The sequence below is a fragment of the Natrix helvetica genome, assembly GCF_964273705.1.
Source record: "Natrix helvetica genome assembly, chromosome: 2".
Lineage (NCBI taxonomy): Eukaryota > Metazoa > Chordata > Lepidosauria > Squamata > Natricidae > Natrix > Natrix helvetica.
In genome coordinates, this window is record NC_138552.1 from 123,390,820 (window position 1) to 123,403,857 (window position 13,038).

Genomic DNA, 13,038 nt, shown 5'->3' on the forward strand with positions numbered 1-13,038 from the left:
ATTATAATTGTCAGCAAGAAGCAGAAAGATAAATTTCATGATCTTTGGACTTGAGAAATAAAGCTGATCAAAGTTGTTCTGCCCAGTAAGAAGAGACCAAATATATTGAGATCAACACATGAAAAAGTGCCTTTATTATTATTATTATTATTATTATTATTATTATTATTATTATTATTATTATTATTATTATTATTATTATTATTATTATTATTATTATTATTATTATTATACTTTCCACTTCTGTTTTCAAGACAACAGGGCCGGTAAATGTGAATCCACAGGCCAACTGTCAGAAATTGTTCAGGATAGCTGATGGAAGCAGAGGAGACGTACATTTGTTTGTCAAGAATTCCAAGGATTTATAAAACACTACCTGGATCATGGATAACTGCAGAAGGGAGAAAAAGAAAAAGAAATAAAGCTTTTAATTATAATTATCAGCAATAATTGTGAAACACATTTATCGCCTGCATGGAGTGCCCAAGAGGATCATTTCAGACTGCAGAGTCCAGTTCACAGCCAGGTTCTGGAGAGAGGTCCTGAGATCCATTGGGTCCACACAAGAACTGAGCTCAGAGGTTCATCCCAGCATGAACTGGGCAGCAGACAGAGCCAATGCAATGGTGGAACAATACATCCCGTGTTATGTGGACTATCAGCAAGGCAACTGGTCAGACTTGCTACCCTTCGCCAAAGTGGCGTACAACGACGCTGTCCACAGCAGCACTGGATTAACTCCTTTCCAGATTACCAGTGGCATGGAATTTATTCCCAAAGCTTTTAATTATAATTGTTAGCAAGAAGCAGAAAGATAAATTACGTGATCTTTGGACTTGAGAAATAAAGCTGATCAAAGTTTTTCTGCCCAGTAAGAAGAGCTTTCATGTAAAAATAGATGTTCAATCATGCAACTGATCCAGGTGCAGATATACACCCAGAGAGCTACAGGATTACCTGTTCTGACCCCCCTTCCTCCGTTGCCCACACAGCACACACACTCCGGAACAGTACAAGGGAACAAGGTTTATTGCACCACAGACAAGAGGTTTTGTGGCAGCAAGCCACCAAGACAGAACTCACAGAGACAGAACACACAAAAGCAGCTATCCAGCTTGCCAGGATCCCAGACTAGAGTTGCTGGCTTAAGTCCTTTGTTGATTGCTACGCAGAGCCTCTCCAGAGTCAACCCTTTTATAACCTAAAAAGGGCGTCTCCCAAACAGTACCTGAGAGCTCTTTACGGCCTATAATTACGTCCACGCTCCTTGCGTCTGTGGGCGCGCCGGAAACGGGCATCTAGAAACGCCCTACTAAGTCCTGAGTCACTGTCCTCTCCGCTGCTCCAAGGCAGGGCATCGGGAGTCCTCCTCCTCTGGCTCTCACCGCTGCTCCATGCCTCTGGTGCCACCTGGTGGCCGACCAGACTCTCGGATTCCTGCTCAGCCTCCGAATCCTGTCCACGATCGCCCATCTCCTCTGGAGCTGACTCGTATGGAGTATCACTCTCGGAGTCTGGTGACAGCGGCACCGGCTGGGCCACAACATTATCCCTCACCGCAGGGCCCTTCCCCCGGGCCTGACGCTCGGGATGCAGTCGGGAGGGAAATCATCCATGATAGGCCCGCACCAAAGCTGGAGCATGCACAGCCGTCGCATCGGTCCAGGTACCCCCGTCCGAGTCCTCGTCCGCCCAGTCGACCAAATACTGGAACCGACCCTTGAGCCATCTCGAGTCACGGATCCGGGTCACTCTGTGCGATGGCCATGCGTGCACCTCAGGCGACGACGGCAGGGGCGAAGAGGGACGTCGGAGAGGACAATCCGACCGCTCAGGGATCAGGAGCGAGCGATGGAACACCGGGTGTACTCACATCGAGCGCGGGAGGGTCAGGCGATAGGCCACCGGATTGATAACGGCCTCCACAGGGAACGGCCCCAGATACCGGTGGTCCAACTTCCTCGTAGGCCGGTGGGACGGAAGATGCCGCGTGGACAACCACACGCGAACACCCACAGCCAATTCCGGCACCGTACGGCGAGACCTGTCCGCCACCCGCTTGTAATCCTCCTTCGCCTGATTCAAGTAGCGGCGCACCATCTGGTGAACCGCCTGAAGCTCAGAGAGGAAATCCTGCGCTGCGGGGACCGGAGAGTCCACGGGGGTGAGAGGGAAAAAACGAGGGTGGTACCCGACGTTCGCCATGAAAGGCGTCGTCCGTGTGGAGGAGTGCTGCGAGTTGTTGAACGCAAACTCCGCCACGGCGAGGTACTCCGCCCAATTGTTCTGCTGCTGGTTCACGAAGCAGCGCAGATATTGTTCCAGAATCCCAATCACCTTCTCCGTCCCTCCATCGGTTTCGGGATGGTGCGCCGAGGACAGACAAACCTGAACGTCAAGAGCGGCCATCAGCCCTTTCCAGAACTGGGCCGTGAATTGTGTACCACGATCGGAGACGACCCAGTCAGGTAGGCCGTGCAGCCGGAACACGTGCTGGATGAACATGCGGGTGGCGGCGCGGGCTGTCGGCAATCTCCGGCAGGGGATGAAATGCGCCATCTTGGTGAGCATGTCCACCACCACTAGGACCGTAGTGAAACCGGATGACGGAGGCAGTTCCGTCAAGAAGTCCATGGACACAGCTCCCCAGGGTCTGTCCGGGGTCGGCAATGGCTGTAGCAAGCCTGGAGGAGCTCCCGTCGCTGATTTGGCCTGTCGACACTGCACACATGATGTGACGTACGTCTGCACGTCGTGTCGCAGGCGAGGCCACCAAAACGTACGGGAAACCAGGTGCAAAGTTTTGAACAGGCCAAAGTGTCCCGCTGCCGGAGTGTTATGACATTGGGAGAGAACCAATCCACGGAGCGGTCCTGCAGGCACGTAGAGCCGATCCCGATACCTCAAAAGGTCCTCGTCAAAGGTCCACGGGGATGTCGGCCCTACCTCTGCCCGCCGTTGTTCCACCCACTCGTCGTTTCGCTGCGCATTCCGTATCAACGACCGTAAATCCACGGGTTCCTGGATTGCAGTGAAGGACTCGACAGGTAGGACCGTCCGGGGGGACAGTGAGTCAGCAGGGTCTGAGTACTCCGGCTTTCTGGACAGGGCATCCGCCCTCTGGTTCAAGGCACTGGGGATATACGTGACCTTGAAGTGGAACCGGGCAAAAAACAGAGACCACCGGATCTGGCGTTGATTGAGCTTCCGCGCTGTTGTCAAAAACTCCAGATTCCGATGGTCTGTCCGGACTTCGACCTGATGCCTGGCCCCCTCCAGGTGATGTCGCCAGGCTTCGAACGCCACCTTGATAGCCAGCAACTCCTTCTCCCAGATGGTATAATTGCGCTCGGAAGGATTGAGTTTCCGAGAGTAATAGGCGCAAGGGAAAAGGGTGCCATCAGGGGCGTGAGCCTGCAATAACACCACCCCCACCGCGATGTCGGACGCATCCGCCTCGACTACAAAGGGGCGATGGGGATCAGGGTGTTTCAAGATCGGCTCCTTTGTAAAAGCGTGCTTCAAGGCCACAAACGCTTATTGTTCCGTGGACCCCCAGTGAAACGGCACTTTCTTTTGCAGGAGCCGAGTGAGGGGCGTGGTCAAGAAAGCAAAGCCGGGGATGAAGGATCGGTAGTAGTTGGCAAACCCGAGGAGTCTCTGAACGTCTTTCATCCGTCGAGGAGATTGCCAACTTCGTAATGCCTCCACCTTGCCTGGCTCCATCACAATTCCTTCAGGGGATATACGGTGCCCCAGGAACTCGATGGTGGTCTGCCAGAACTGACACTTCTCCAGCTTGGCAAACAAGCGATGCTTTTGAAGGCGCTGCAAGACCTGACGCAAGTGCTGTTGATGATCCTTCCGAGACGTAGAGTAGATCAAGATGTCGTCCAGGTAGATGACGACAAACTGATCCAAAAGGTCCCGAAAGATATCGTTCATAAAATGTTGGAAGACAGCTGGGGCATTGGTCAACCCGAACGGCATGACCGTATACTCAAAATGTCCATATCGGGTGCCAAAGGCTGTCTTCCATTCGTCCCCCGCCCTGACTCGGACCAGATTGTAAGCTCCACGTAAGTCCAGTTTTGTAAACACCGCGGCCTCCCGGAGCCGCTCCAACAACTCGGGAATCAGAGGCAACGGGTAGCGATTACGGATCGTGATGGCGTTCAAGCGCCGGTAATCGCAACAAAGTCTTAGATCCCCGGTCTTCTTTTTGACGAACAAAACTGGGGCAGACAAGGGCGAAGACGAAGGCCGGATAAAACCCCGGGCAAGGTTCTTGTCAAGGAAGTCCCGCAATGCGGCCAACTCCGGTTCAGACATGGAGTATAGGCAGCCCGTCGGGAGTTTTGCATCAGGTACCAGGTCAATGGGACAGTCGTAAGGCCGGTGCGGTGGCAGTTGATCCGCCTCCTGCTCGCTAAACACGTCCGCGAACTCCGCTAAATCCGGCGGCACTGTCACCTCGGCCAAACTGGGCACCTGAGCCGCGCAAACAAGATGGGTGTGGTCCACGCATTGCAAGGACGGGAACGAGATGCGGTTCTGCGACCAGTGGATCTGGGGATCGTGCGCCCGCAGCCAAGCCAAGCCCAACACCACGGGGAAATGCAGACCCGAAGCCACGTAAAATTGAATGGCCTCCTCATGCTCCCCGAGGATCAGGCACAAAGGCTGCGTGGCGTTCTTGATGGGCCCAGACAGAAGCACCCGGCCGTCAATGGTCTCCACTCGCATCGGAGGGTCTACCGGGCACAGAGGGACGTGATATTTCGTGACAAACGCTGCATCCATAAAATTCGTGGTAGCCCCGGAATCGACCAAGGCATGGGCTGGAATTCCCTGCGGACTACCCGACAAGAGAATGTGCGCTGCAAGAATCAGATGTCGTGGAGGCCCCTCCGCCTCTGTTCTGGCCTGTGCCCGACCCGAAGTCTCCCTCAGATCGGGCTTTCCCCGTTTCCCGAGACGGAGGTCTGTCGTTGAGGGGAGGCCGTAGACCGTGCAGCCCCTCTACCTCCCTTCTTGGGGCAACCCGTAGCCAGATGTCCCGGATCCCCACAGTAAAAACACAACCCCCCTGCACGCCGTCTCTCCATCTCCGTGCGTGACAAGCGGGGTCTGGCTGCACCCAACTCCATGGGCTCCTCCCGTGGGACAGGAGTCTCTCGTGGAACTGGCACTCTCAGAACCTCCCGGGACGCTCGGCGAGGCCTCCACCTCTGCAGCCGGTCGTCAATCCGGAGGCATAGATGAACCAACACGTCAAACGTTGGAGGCCTGTCCACTCTCACCAGCTCATCCTGCAGGTCCTCTGACAGGCCATCCTGAAAAGCATCCATAAGGGCTGGCTCATTCCACTCAGAGTCCTGACTGAGCAGCCGGATCTCGGTAACGTAGTCCAGTAAAGAACCATGCCCTTGGTGCAACTCTTTCAGGAGTCTGGTGGCTGTTTCTCCTTTGATGGGGTCCTCAAACGTCAGCCGAAGATGAGTGCAAAAACCCTGGAAGTCATCCAGCAGGGGGCTCGGCTGAGACAGCAAAGGCGTAGCCCACCGTGCTGCTGTGCCTGAGAGCAAGCTTATCACAAAGCCCACCTTCATCTGGTCGGTGGGAAAGTCCTCCGCTCTCAAGGCAATGAACAACCGGCATTGGCCCAGGAACGCCGAGAAAAGTTTCGGACTGCCATCAAACTTATCCGGCATGGCCACTGGGCATTTCCTTCGTTGCTGCTGGGGGTGTGTGGGGTTGGCAGGAGCAGACAGCTGTGCAACTTGCGCTGTTAGCAAAGCAAGTTGCTGTGCGAAGAGAGCATTCTCCGCCTGAAGTTGCTCCATCATAGCTGAATGGAGATACGTTTGGGGTAGCAATCAATCTGTTCTGATCCCCCTTCCTCCGTTGCCCACACAGCACACACACTCCGGAACAGTACAAGGGAACAAGGTTTATTACACCAACAGACAAGAGGTTTTGTGGCAGCAAGCCACCAAGACAGAACTCACAGAGACAGAACACACAAAAGCAGCTATCCAGCTTGCCAGGATCCCAGACTAGAGTTGCTGGCTTAAGTCCTTTGTTGATTGCTACGCAGAGCCTCTCCAGAGTCAACCCTTTTATAACCTAAAAAGGGCATCTCCCAAACAGCACCTGAGAGCTCTTTACTGCCTATAATTACGCCCACGCTCCTTGCGTCTGTGGGCGCGCCGGAAACGGGCATCTAGAAACGCCCTACTAAGTCCTGAGTCACTGTCCTCTCCGCTGCTCCAAAGCAGGGCATCGGGAGTCCTCCTCCTCTGGCTCTCACCGCTGCTCCATGCCTCTGGCGCCACCTGGTGGCCGACCAGACTCTCGGATTCCTGCTCAGCCTCCGAATCCTGTCCAGGATCGCCCATCTCCTCTGGAGCTGACTCGTATGGAGTATCACTCTCGGAGTCTGGTGACAGCGGCACCGGCTGGGCCACAACATTATCTTAATCTATATTTTATCTTACAAAGAAGCCCAAATAGTGCTGAGATTTTTTTCTGTATGCATCCACATAAAACAACTACCAGTAAGTTTAAATGTGTGCAGTCATCACATGGCCAGCATACCTTATATCAGTGAGGGAGAAACTTTTTGACACCGAGTGCCCAAACCGGAACGCATGTGTGCCAGAGTGCCGGAAGCCCAAAGACCAGCTGGTCGGTGTGCATGGACGTGCCGGCCACCTGCTCTTCGGGTTTCCGGCAAATGCATGTGTGCCGGCTAGCTGGTCTTCTTGCATGCTGGAGTGTTGGCCAGCTGGTCTTCGGGTTTCCGGCACTCCAGTGTGCTCAAAGACCTGAAGTCCAGGTGGCCAGCGCACGTGCCCACAGATAGGGCCCACGTGCCATAGGTTTGCCATCATGGCCTTATATAGTTCCTGTATGCATCTCACCTGATCACGGCAACTATGACACTTCATCCACGCTTCCTGTTGTTTGTGGTTGATTTAACAGTCAGACTGGCAAGCTATCCTGACTAAGTTTCTTGTCCTCTCACCCTAGCATTTCCTTTGATCTTTGATTTTGCATTGAGGATTCCACACATTGTGCTGAGCACTTTTTGAGCTTGTCTTCAGCAAGAACACTGTCATATATATCATATGCAATTCATCCTCCCCCTATTCTGTCTGTTGCTCCAATTTGCTCCTTCTCACCTGCCAAACCACCTTCATATACTTTGTGTCCTTGAGTCTTCTGTCACTTTTCCCCTTATCATTCTCACGGTCTCTTCTTTGATTTCTATCTGGGCTTCCTGTCTCCTTCTGAGTCCAATGCAGACATTTTATGGTGCTGGTCTCCTATTCTCTCGACTGTTCTCTCCTGAGATGTGCCTGGCCTTGTTGTGGCTGCTGCAGCTCTGCTACCACAAGCAATCCAAAAACCTGTTTCTTCTATCTGGCAAATGTGGCCTTAGCTATCTTCCCTAACTGGGCTAAGACCTTTAAAACGAATCAATTATCGTCCAGGCTTAAAAAGCAAACCACACATATTAAAAAGATGCACAACCTTTTCGAACAACATCTCAATAAAAAATACTTCCTAAATGAGGATGGGAGAAGTAAGCAAACAATAACAATTCAAACTCAGGTGAAGCAACTCTGCTTTAAACATTTTAAATCTTCCTGTGTAGAGCTATATTTTTCAAAGACTTCAATAAAATAAAATAAATAATTTTTTGAACCTACTTTCAAAATTTGCCAAAATGATGAGATTTCCATTTTTAAGAAAACTCCTCCGGTATAATTCACTGTGTAGCAAGATGTAACGCCATCCCCACTTTGGACCTATGTGGGTGTTATAGAAAGGATCAAAAGTTCCAGTAATGTCGGCCTTATCCCAAAAAAAGTTCCCATCTGTCAAGCAAAATAAACAACCATAAATAAATTGAAATGGATCAATATTTTAAATATACAATCTCCAATATTTTTAGTAGGCTATATAAGATTCAAATAACTATCCAACATTTTTTTTGGTAGAGATGCTTAAATTCTGTTTAGAATTTAAGATCATTTTGATTCAGTGGGAGGGGAGTGTTGCCCTCCCTACATTGTTTTATAAAGTCTGAGTAAATAAGCTTTCTCATTCTCCAAGGTAATACTTGAAAAAAATGATCTTACTATAACTTCCATTATGCGTTATGCTGGTGATTAACTATAAAGCCCTACATGGCTTGGGAGTAGGGTATCTGAGAGATTACCTTTTTACAAGAGTTTCTACCTGTCCAATTAGATCAAATATAATGGGTGTGCTGTAGAGCCTGTCAACCAAAGATTGCTAGCTGATGGGAGCTAGAAAAAAAGCTTTCTCTGCAGCAGCCCCCACTCTGTGGAACATTCTCCCAGCAGAGATTAGAATCCCTTGACCCTGTTAACCTTCTTTAAAGATCTGGCTATGCTCCCGAGCCTGGATCACTACATGCGACAAAGGCCCTGCCTCTTGGCTTTATTTTTAAGAGGCCAGACATCTTGTTTTGTACATACTCAAATTAGATGTTTTAATGTTTTTTAGTGTTTAAATGTCTATGAAGAGTCTCAGTCATCCAGGTCATGGTTGTCCCAAAGGTGCTTTTTCAGTGTTTAAATGTTTTAAACACTTTTTAAATTGTTTTTGTTACTGTTTTAGAATGTTTTAAAGATTTTAATTGTAATATATATTTTTGAATTGCAAACCACCCAAACTTGTTGGCTAAGATGGATGGCTATAAAAATCGAACAAATAAATAAGCAAGCAAGCAAGCAAGCTGGCTTTACATGTTACAGTGTTTGACTACATCTGCAAAATGGAAACTTAGCTCAGACATAGTATATTATTTATTTATTGGAATTTGTCAAACGAAAAATGAGAACAAGAAAATAAAAATACAATGACTGTGATGATAGGCATGTTAGTGCAGTTATGCACGCCTCCTCTACTGACCACTTAAGTATGAAGGAAGGTCCACAGAAGTCAATTTGTGACTGAAACTGAACATTTGTAGCTGAGACAATTGAATCAGGTAGGCGTTCCAGACTTTGACAACTCTACTACAGAAATCATATTTTACAGTCAAGTTTAGAATGACTTACATTGAGTTTAAAGCAGTTATTATTGCGATTAAAACAGAAAAAGTCATTAGCAAGTAAAACATTACTACGTAAAATTTTCCATGCAATACCTAATCTGACCACAAGCGACACAGTTCTAAGTTATCCAAGCTGAGAATTTCGAATCTAGTAGCATAAGGAATTCTATTGTGTACAGAAGAGTGCAAGACTTTTCTCGTGAAGTACTTCTGAACCCACTCGATTGTACTGATGCAGATATATGGTGGGGATTCCAAACAGTTGAACAATATTCTAAAATTGGTCTAGCATAAGTTTTATAAGCTCTAATTAGCAATACAATGTTTCCAGAAAAGAAAAACTGCAAAATTAAGTTTAATGCTTTTTTTAGCAATGCTAAATGTGAAGTTTTTCTTTCTGGAAACATTGTATTGCTAATTAGAGCTTATAAAACTTATACTAGACCAATTTTAGAGTATTGTTCAACTGTTTGGAATCCCCACCATATATCTGACATCAGTACAATTGACTACAGTGAACTTTGGAGCATAAATTGTCAGAGATTGTCAGGCCCTTAACAAAGTGAGGGTCATCTGTTAGATCAATGCCACCTAGCTTATATTTGGCGTTCGGATTGTGTTTACCAATATATAAGAGAGCATTTATTAATCTTATTTATTAAATTTATTTATTAAATTTATAGACTGCCCCCTCTCCCCGAAGGGACTCAGGGCAGTGTACAGACAACACAATAAAAAACAGTATACAAAATTAAATACCCCTAAAATCAAATTAAATACTAGGCCAGTGATGGCGAACCTTTTTCGCCTCGGGTGCCAAAAGCACATATGTGCGCGCTATCACACGAACTCGAGTGCCGACCCACATAACGTAATGTCCCCGCTCACCTGTGTGGACCGTGTATTTTTGCACAAGGCTTCCTCGCCACTCCCTGCTCTGGCTGCTTCCCCTTGGCTAACACCCAGTGAGGGGAGAAGTTGCTCTGCCACTAACGGGCAGAGATTGGGGTGGGAGGATGCTCAAGTGTGCTCCTGTGTCAAAAAACCTTCCCTTATCATTCTCCTGTGTAAAGATTGGGCCCTTTTTACAATGGCAGGTGTGAGTCCAGTTGCTAAATTCTCCCCTTCTATTAAAGAGGATCCTGGGCACTACAGTCAATAGACAAATGAGGAAGGGAGCTGCTGGCACAGGGAAAAGAAAAGCAGCAAGAAAAGAAGAAAAAGCAGCTTTTTCCCCTCAAGGTGGCTGCTCTGTTCCCCCCCCCCTCCCCCGTGCTAGCACAGAGGATCTGCCTGGTCCCTGCAATCCAAAGGGAAATGAGGAAGAGACCAATCTGCATGAGGGAAAGACAAGTAGCAAGGAAATAAGGAAAAGCAGCTTTTTCCCCCTCAAGGTGGCTCCTCTGTTGCCCTTTTCTCCATTTCAGCACCACTCCATGGAGCCTGCCCCACCCCCCATCGCCCAGGTCCTCGCTTCTCCCAAGCATTTCTTTGCCTATTTAATTTCCCCTCCGTAGCATTTTCCCATCGTGTTTCTTGCCGTTTTGGACAGGAAAACAAAGTTTGTGGGACTAAAAAAAACTCCTTTCAATCAATCAATTCCAACTTTGCGAGATCTCTTCCCCCTTCCCAAGTTGTAATTGATTGAAGTTTTTTTTAGTCCCACAAACTTTGTTTCTCTGCACACGAAACGCGATGGAGCTGGAAATCAGGTAGGCAAAGAAATGTTTGGGAGAAGCGAGGACCTGGGCTCTCTCGCTGTGGATTCAAGCGATCGGGCAGGATCCTTTTTAGTAGCAGGGGGGAGGGGGGAACACAGCAGGCAGCACGGGGGAAAGAAGCCTCTTTCCTTGCCGCTTGTCTCCCCCGTGCTGGCAGCTCTCTTAGCGATCGGGCAGGATCCTTTTCAGTAGCAGGGGGGAGGGGGAAACACAGCAGGCAGCACGGGGGAAAGACAAGCGGCAAGAAAAGAGGCTTCTTTCACTCGTGCTGGCAGCTCTCTCCCTGTGGATTCAAGCGATCGGGCAGGATCCTTTTTAGTAGCAGGGGGGAGGGGGGAACACAGCAGGCAGCACGGGGGAAAGAAGCCTCTTTCCTTGCCGCTTGTCTCCCCCGTGCTGGCAGCTCTCTCAGCGATCTGGCAGGATCCTTTTTAGTAGCAGGGGGGAGGGGGAAACAGAACAGCCAGCAGGAGTGAAAGAAGCCTCTTTCCTTGCCGCTTGTCTTTCCCCGTTCCGGCAGCTCTCTTTGCATTGGGCTGTTTTTCGCCCTTTGGAGGCTTCAGGGAATCCTCCGGAGATTAAAAAAAAAACTATCGAAAATCAGCTGGCCAGCGGGTGCATGCGCACTGGAGCTGACAGGGCAATGCCTCGCGTGCCCTCAGAAATGGCTCCGCGTGCTGCCTGTGACACGCGTGCCATAGGTTCGCCATCACGGTACTAGGCTGTACAGTATGATAAAAATTAAAACAACCTAAAAACCTACCTCTAAAAATTTAAAATACAGGCTAGAAGGATTAAAAACTATGGTTAGGCCAGGCCAGCTAAGTTGAACAGGTGGGTCTTAAGTTTCTTGCGGAAGGAGCGGAGATCGGTGGTTATTCTAATATCGGGGGGGAGGTCATTCCAGAGGGTCGGGCCCATCACAGAGAAGGCCCTACTCCTGGGCATCGCCCGCTGGCACTGCCTAGTGGACGGTACCCGGAGGAGTCCCTCCCTGTGAGAGCGAATTGGTCGCAGGGATGTATGGGGTAGGATGCGATCCCGCAGGTAACTAGGTCCTGTGCCATGGAGCGCTTTGAAGATGGTAATCAACACCTTGAAATGCACCCGAAAAGCCACAGGTAGCCAGTGCAGCCCGCGCAGGAGAGGTGTTACATGAGAGTACCTAGTACCTCCCATAATTGCCCGCGCGGCCGCATTCTGGACCAACTGCAGCCTTCGAGTGCATCTCAAGGGAAGCCCCATGTAGAGAGCATTACAATAGTCCAGTCGGGACATCACTAGCGCATGGGTGACTGTGTGAAGGGCGTTCCGGTCCAATAGGAGACGCAATTGGCGCACCAGGCGAACCTGGTGGAACGCCCCCCTTGCCACGGCCATCACATGGTCATCCATTGACAGCCGGGCCAGGAGGACGGCCAAATTGCGTGCCTGCTCCACGGGGGCCAGCTGTTCGCCCCCGATGGCCAGTGATGGAAGCCACTTGTTGAACCGGGGTGCCGGTAACCACAGCCACTCCGTCTTGGAGGGGTTGAGCTTGAGTCTGTTACTTCCCATCCAGACCCGTACGGCCTCCAGGCACCGGGACATCACTTCGACGGCATCGTTGGGGTAGTTTGGGGTAGATCAAAATTTGAAGTTGCCAAATAGATGACCATTCAGACACATAGTCAAGATCACTTTGCAAAACAACAGAATTATCTGTAGATGTAGATCTGTAGATTAGAATTATCTTGTTTATGACTGTGTCTGCATTATATTTTGTCAAGTGAATACAGCTATGGCAAGATACAAATTTATTTTCAGAGACATTTAAAATGTTACTGATAAGCCTTGAAGAGTCAAATGATGATATACAAAATTATTGCCATGGTCTGAATGCTTTTTCCAAATGAGGGAGATGAGGGAATTAATAAAGTAGCCTATTAGTAGATACATTTTCATATGCCTAACATTTTCTTTTCATATCACGTGCCAACTACTTTATGCCTGATATTTTTATACTTATTCTCACCTGAATTTGTCATAGGTTCTAGGGATTGCCTCAAATTTACCACCAACCCAAGAATTGGTGGCATTTCCATATTGGATTTCACTCATTAAATTAGAAATGGAGTAAGAAGTGTAGAATATAATAGTTGAGTTCTATTCTGCACAAAATTAGACTTGTTTGTTATGATAACCTTAAAACTTATGTTGTGTCCTAATAATACTATAGTACCT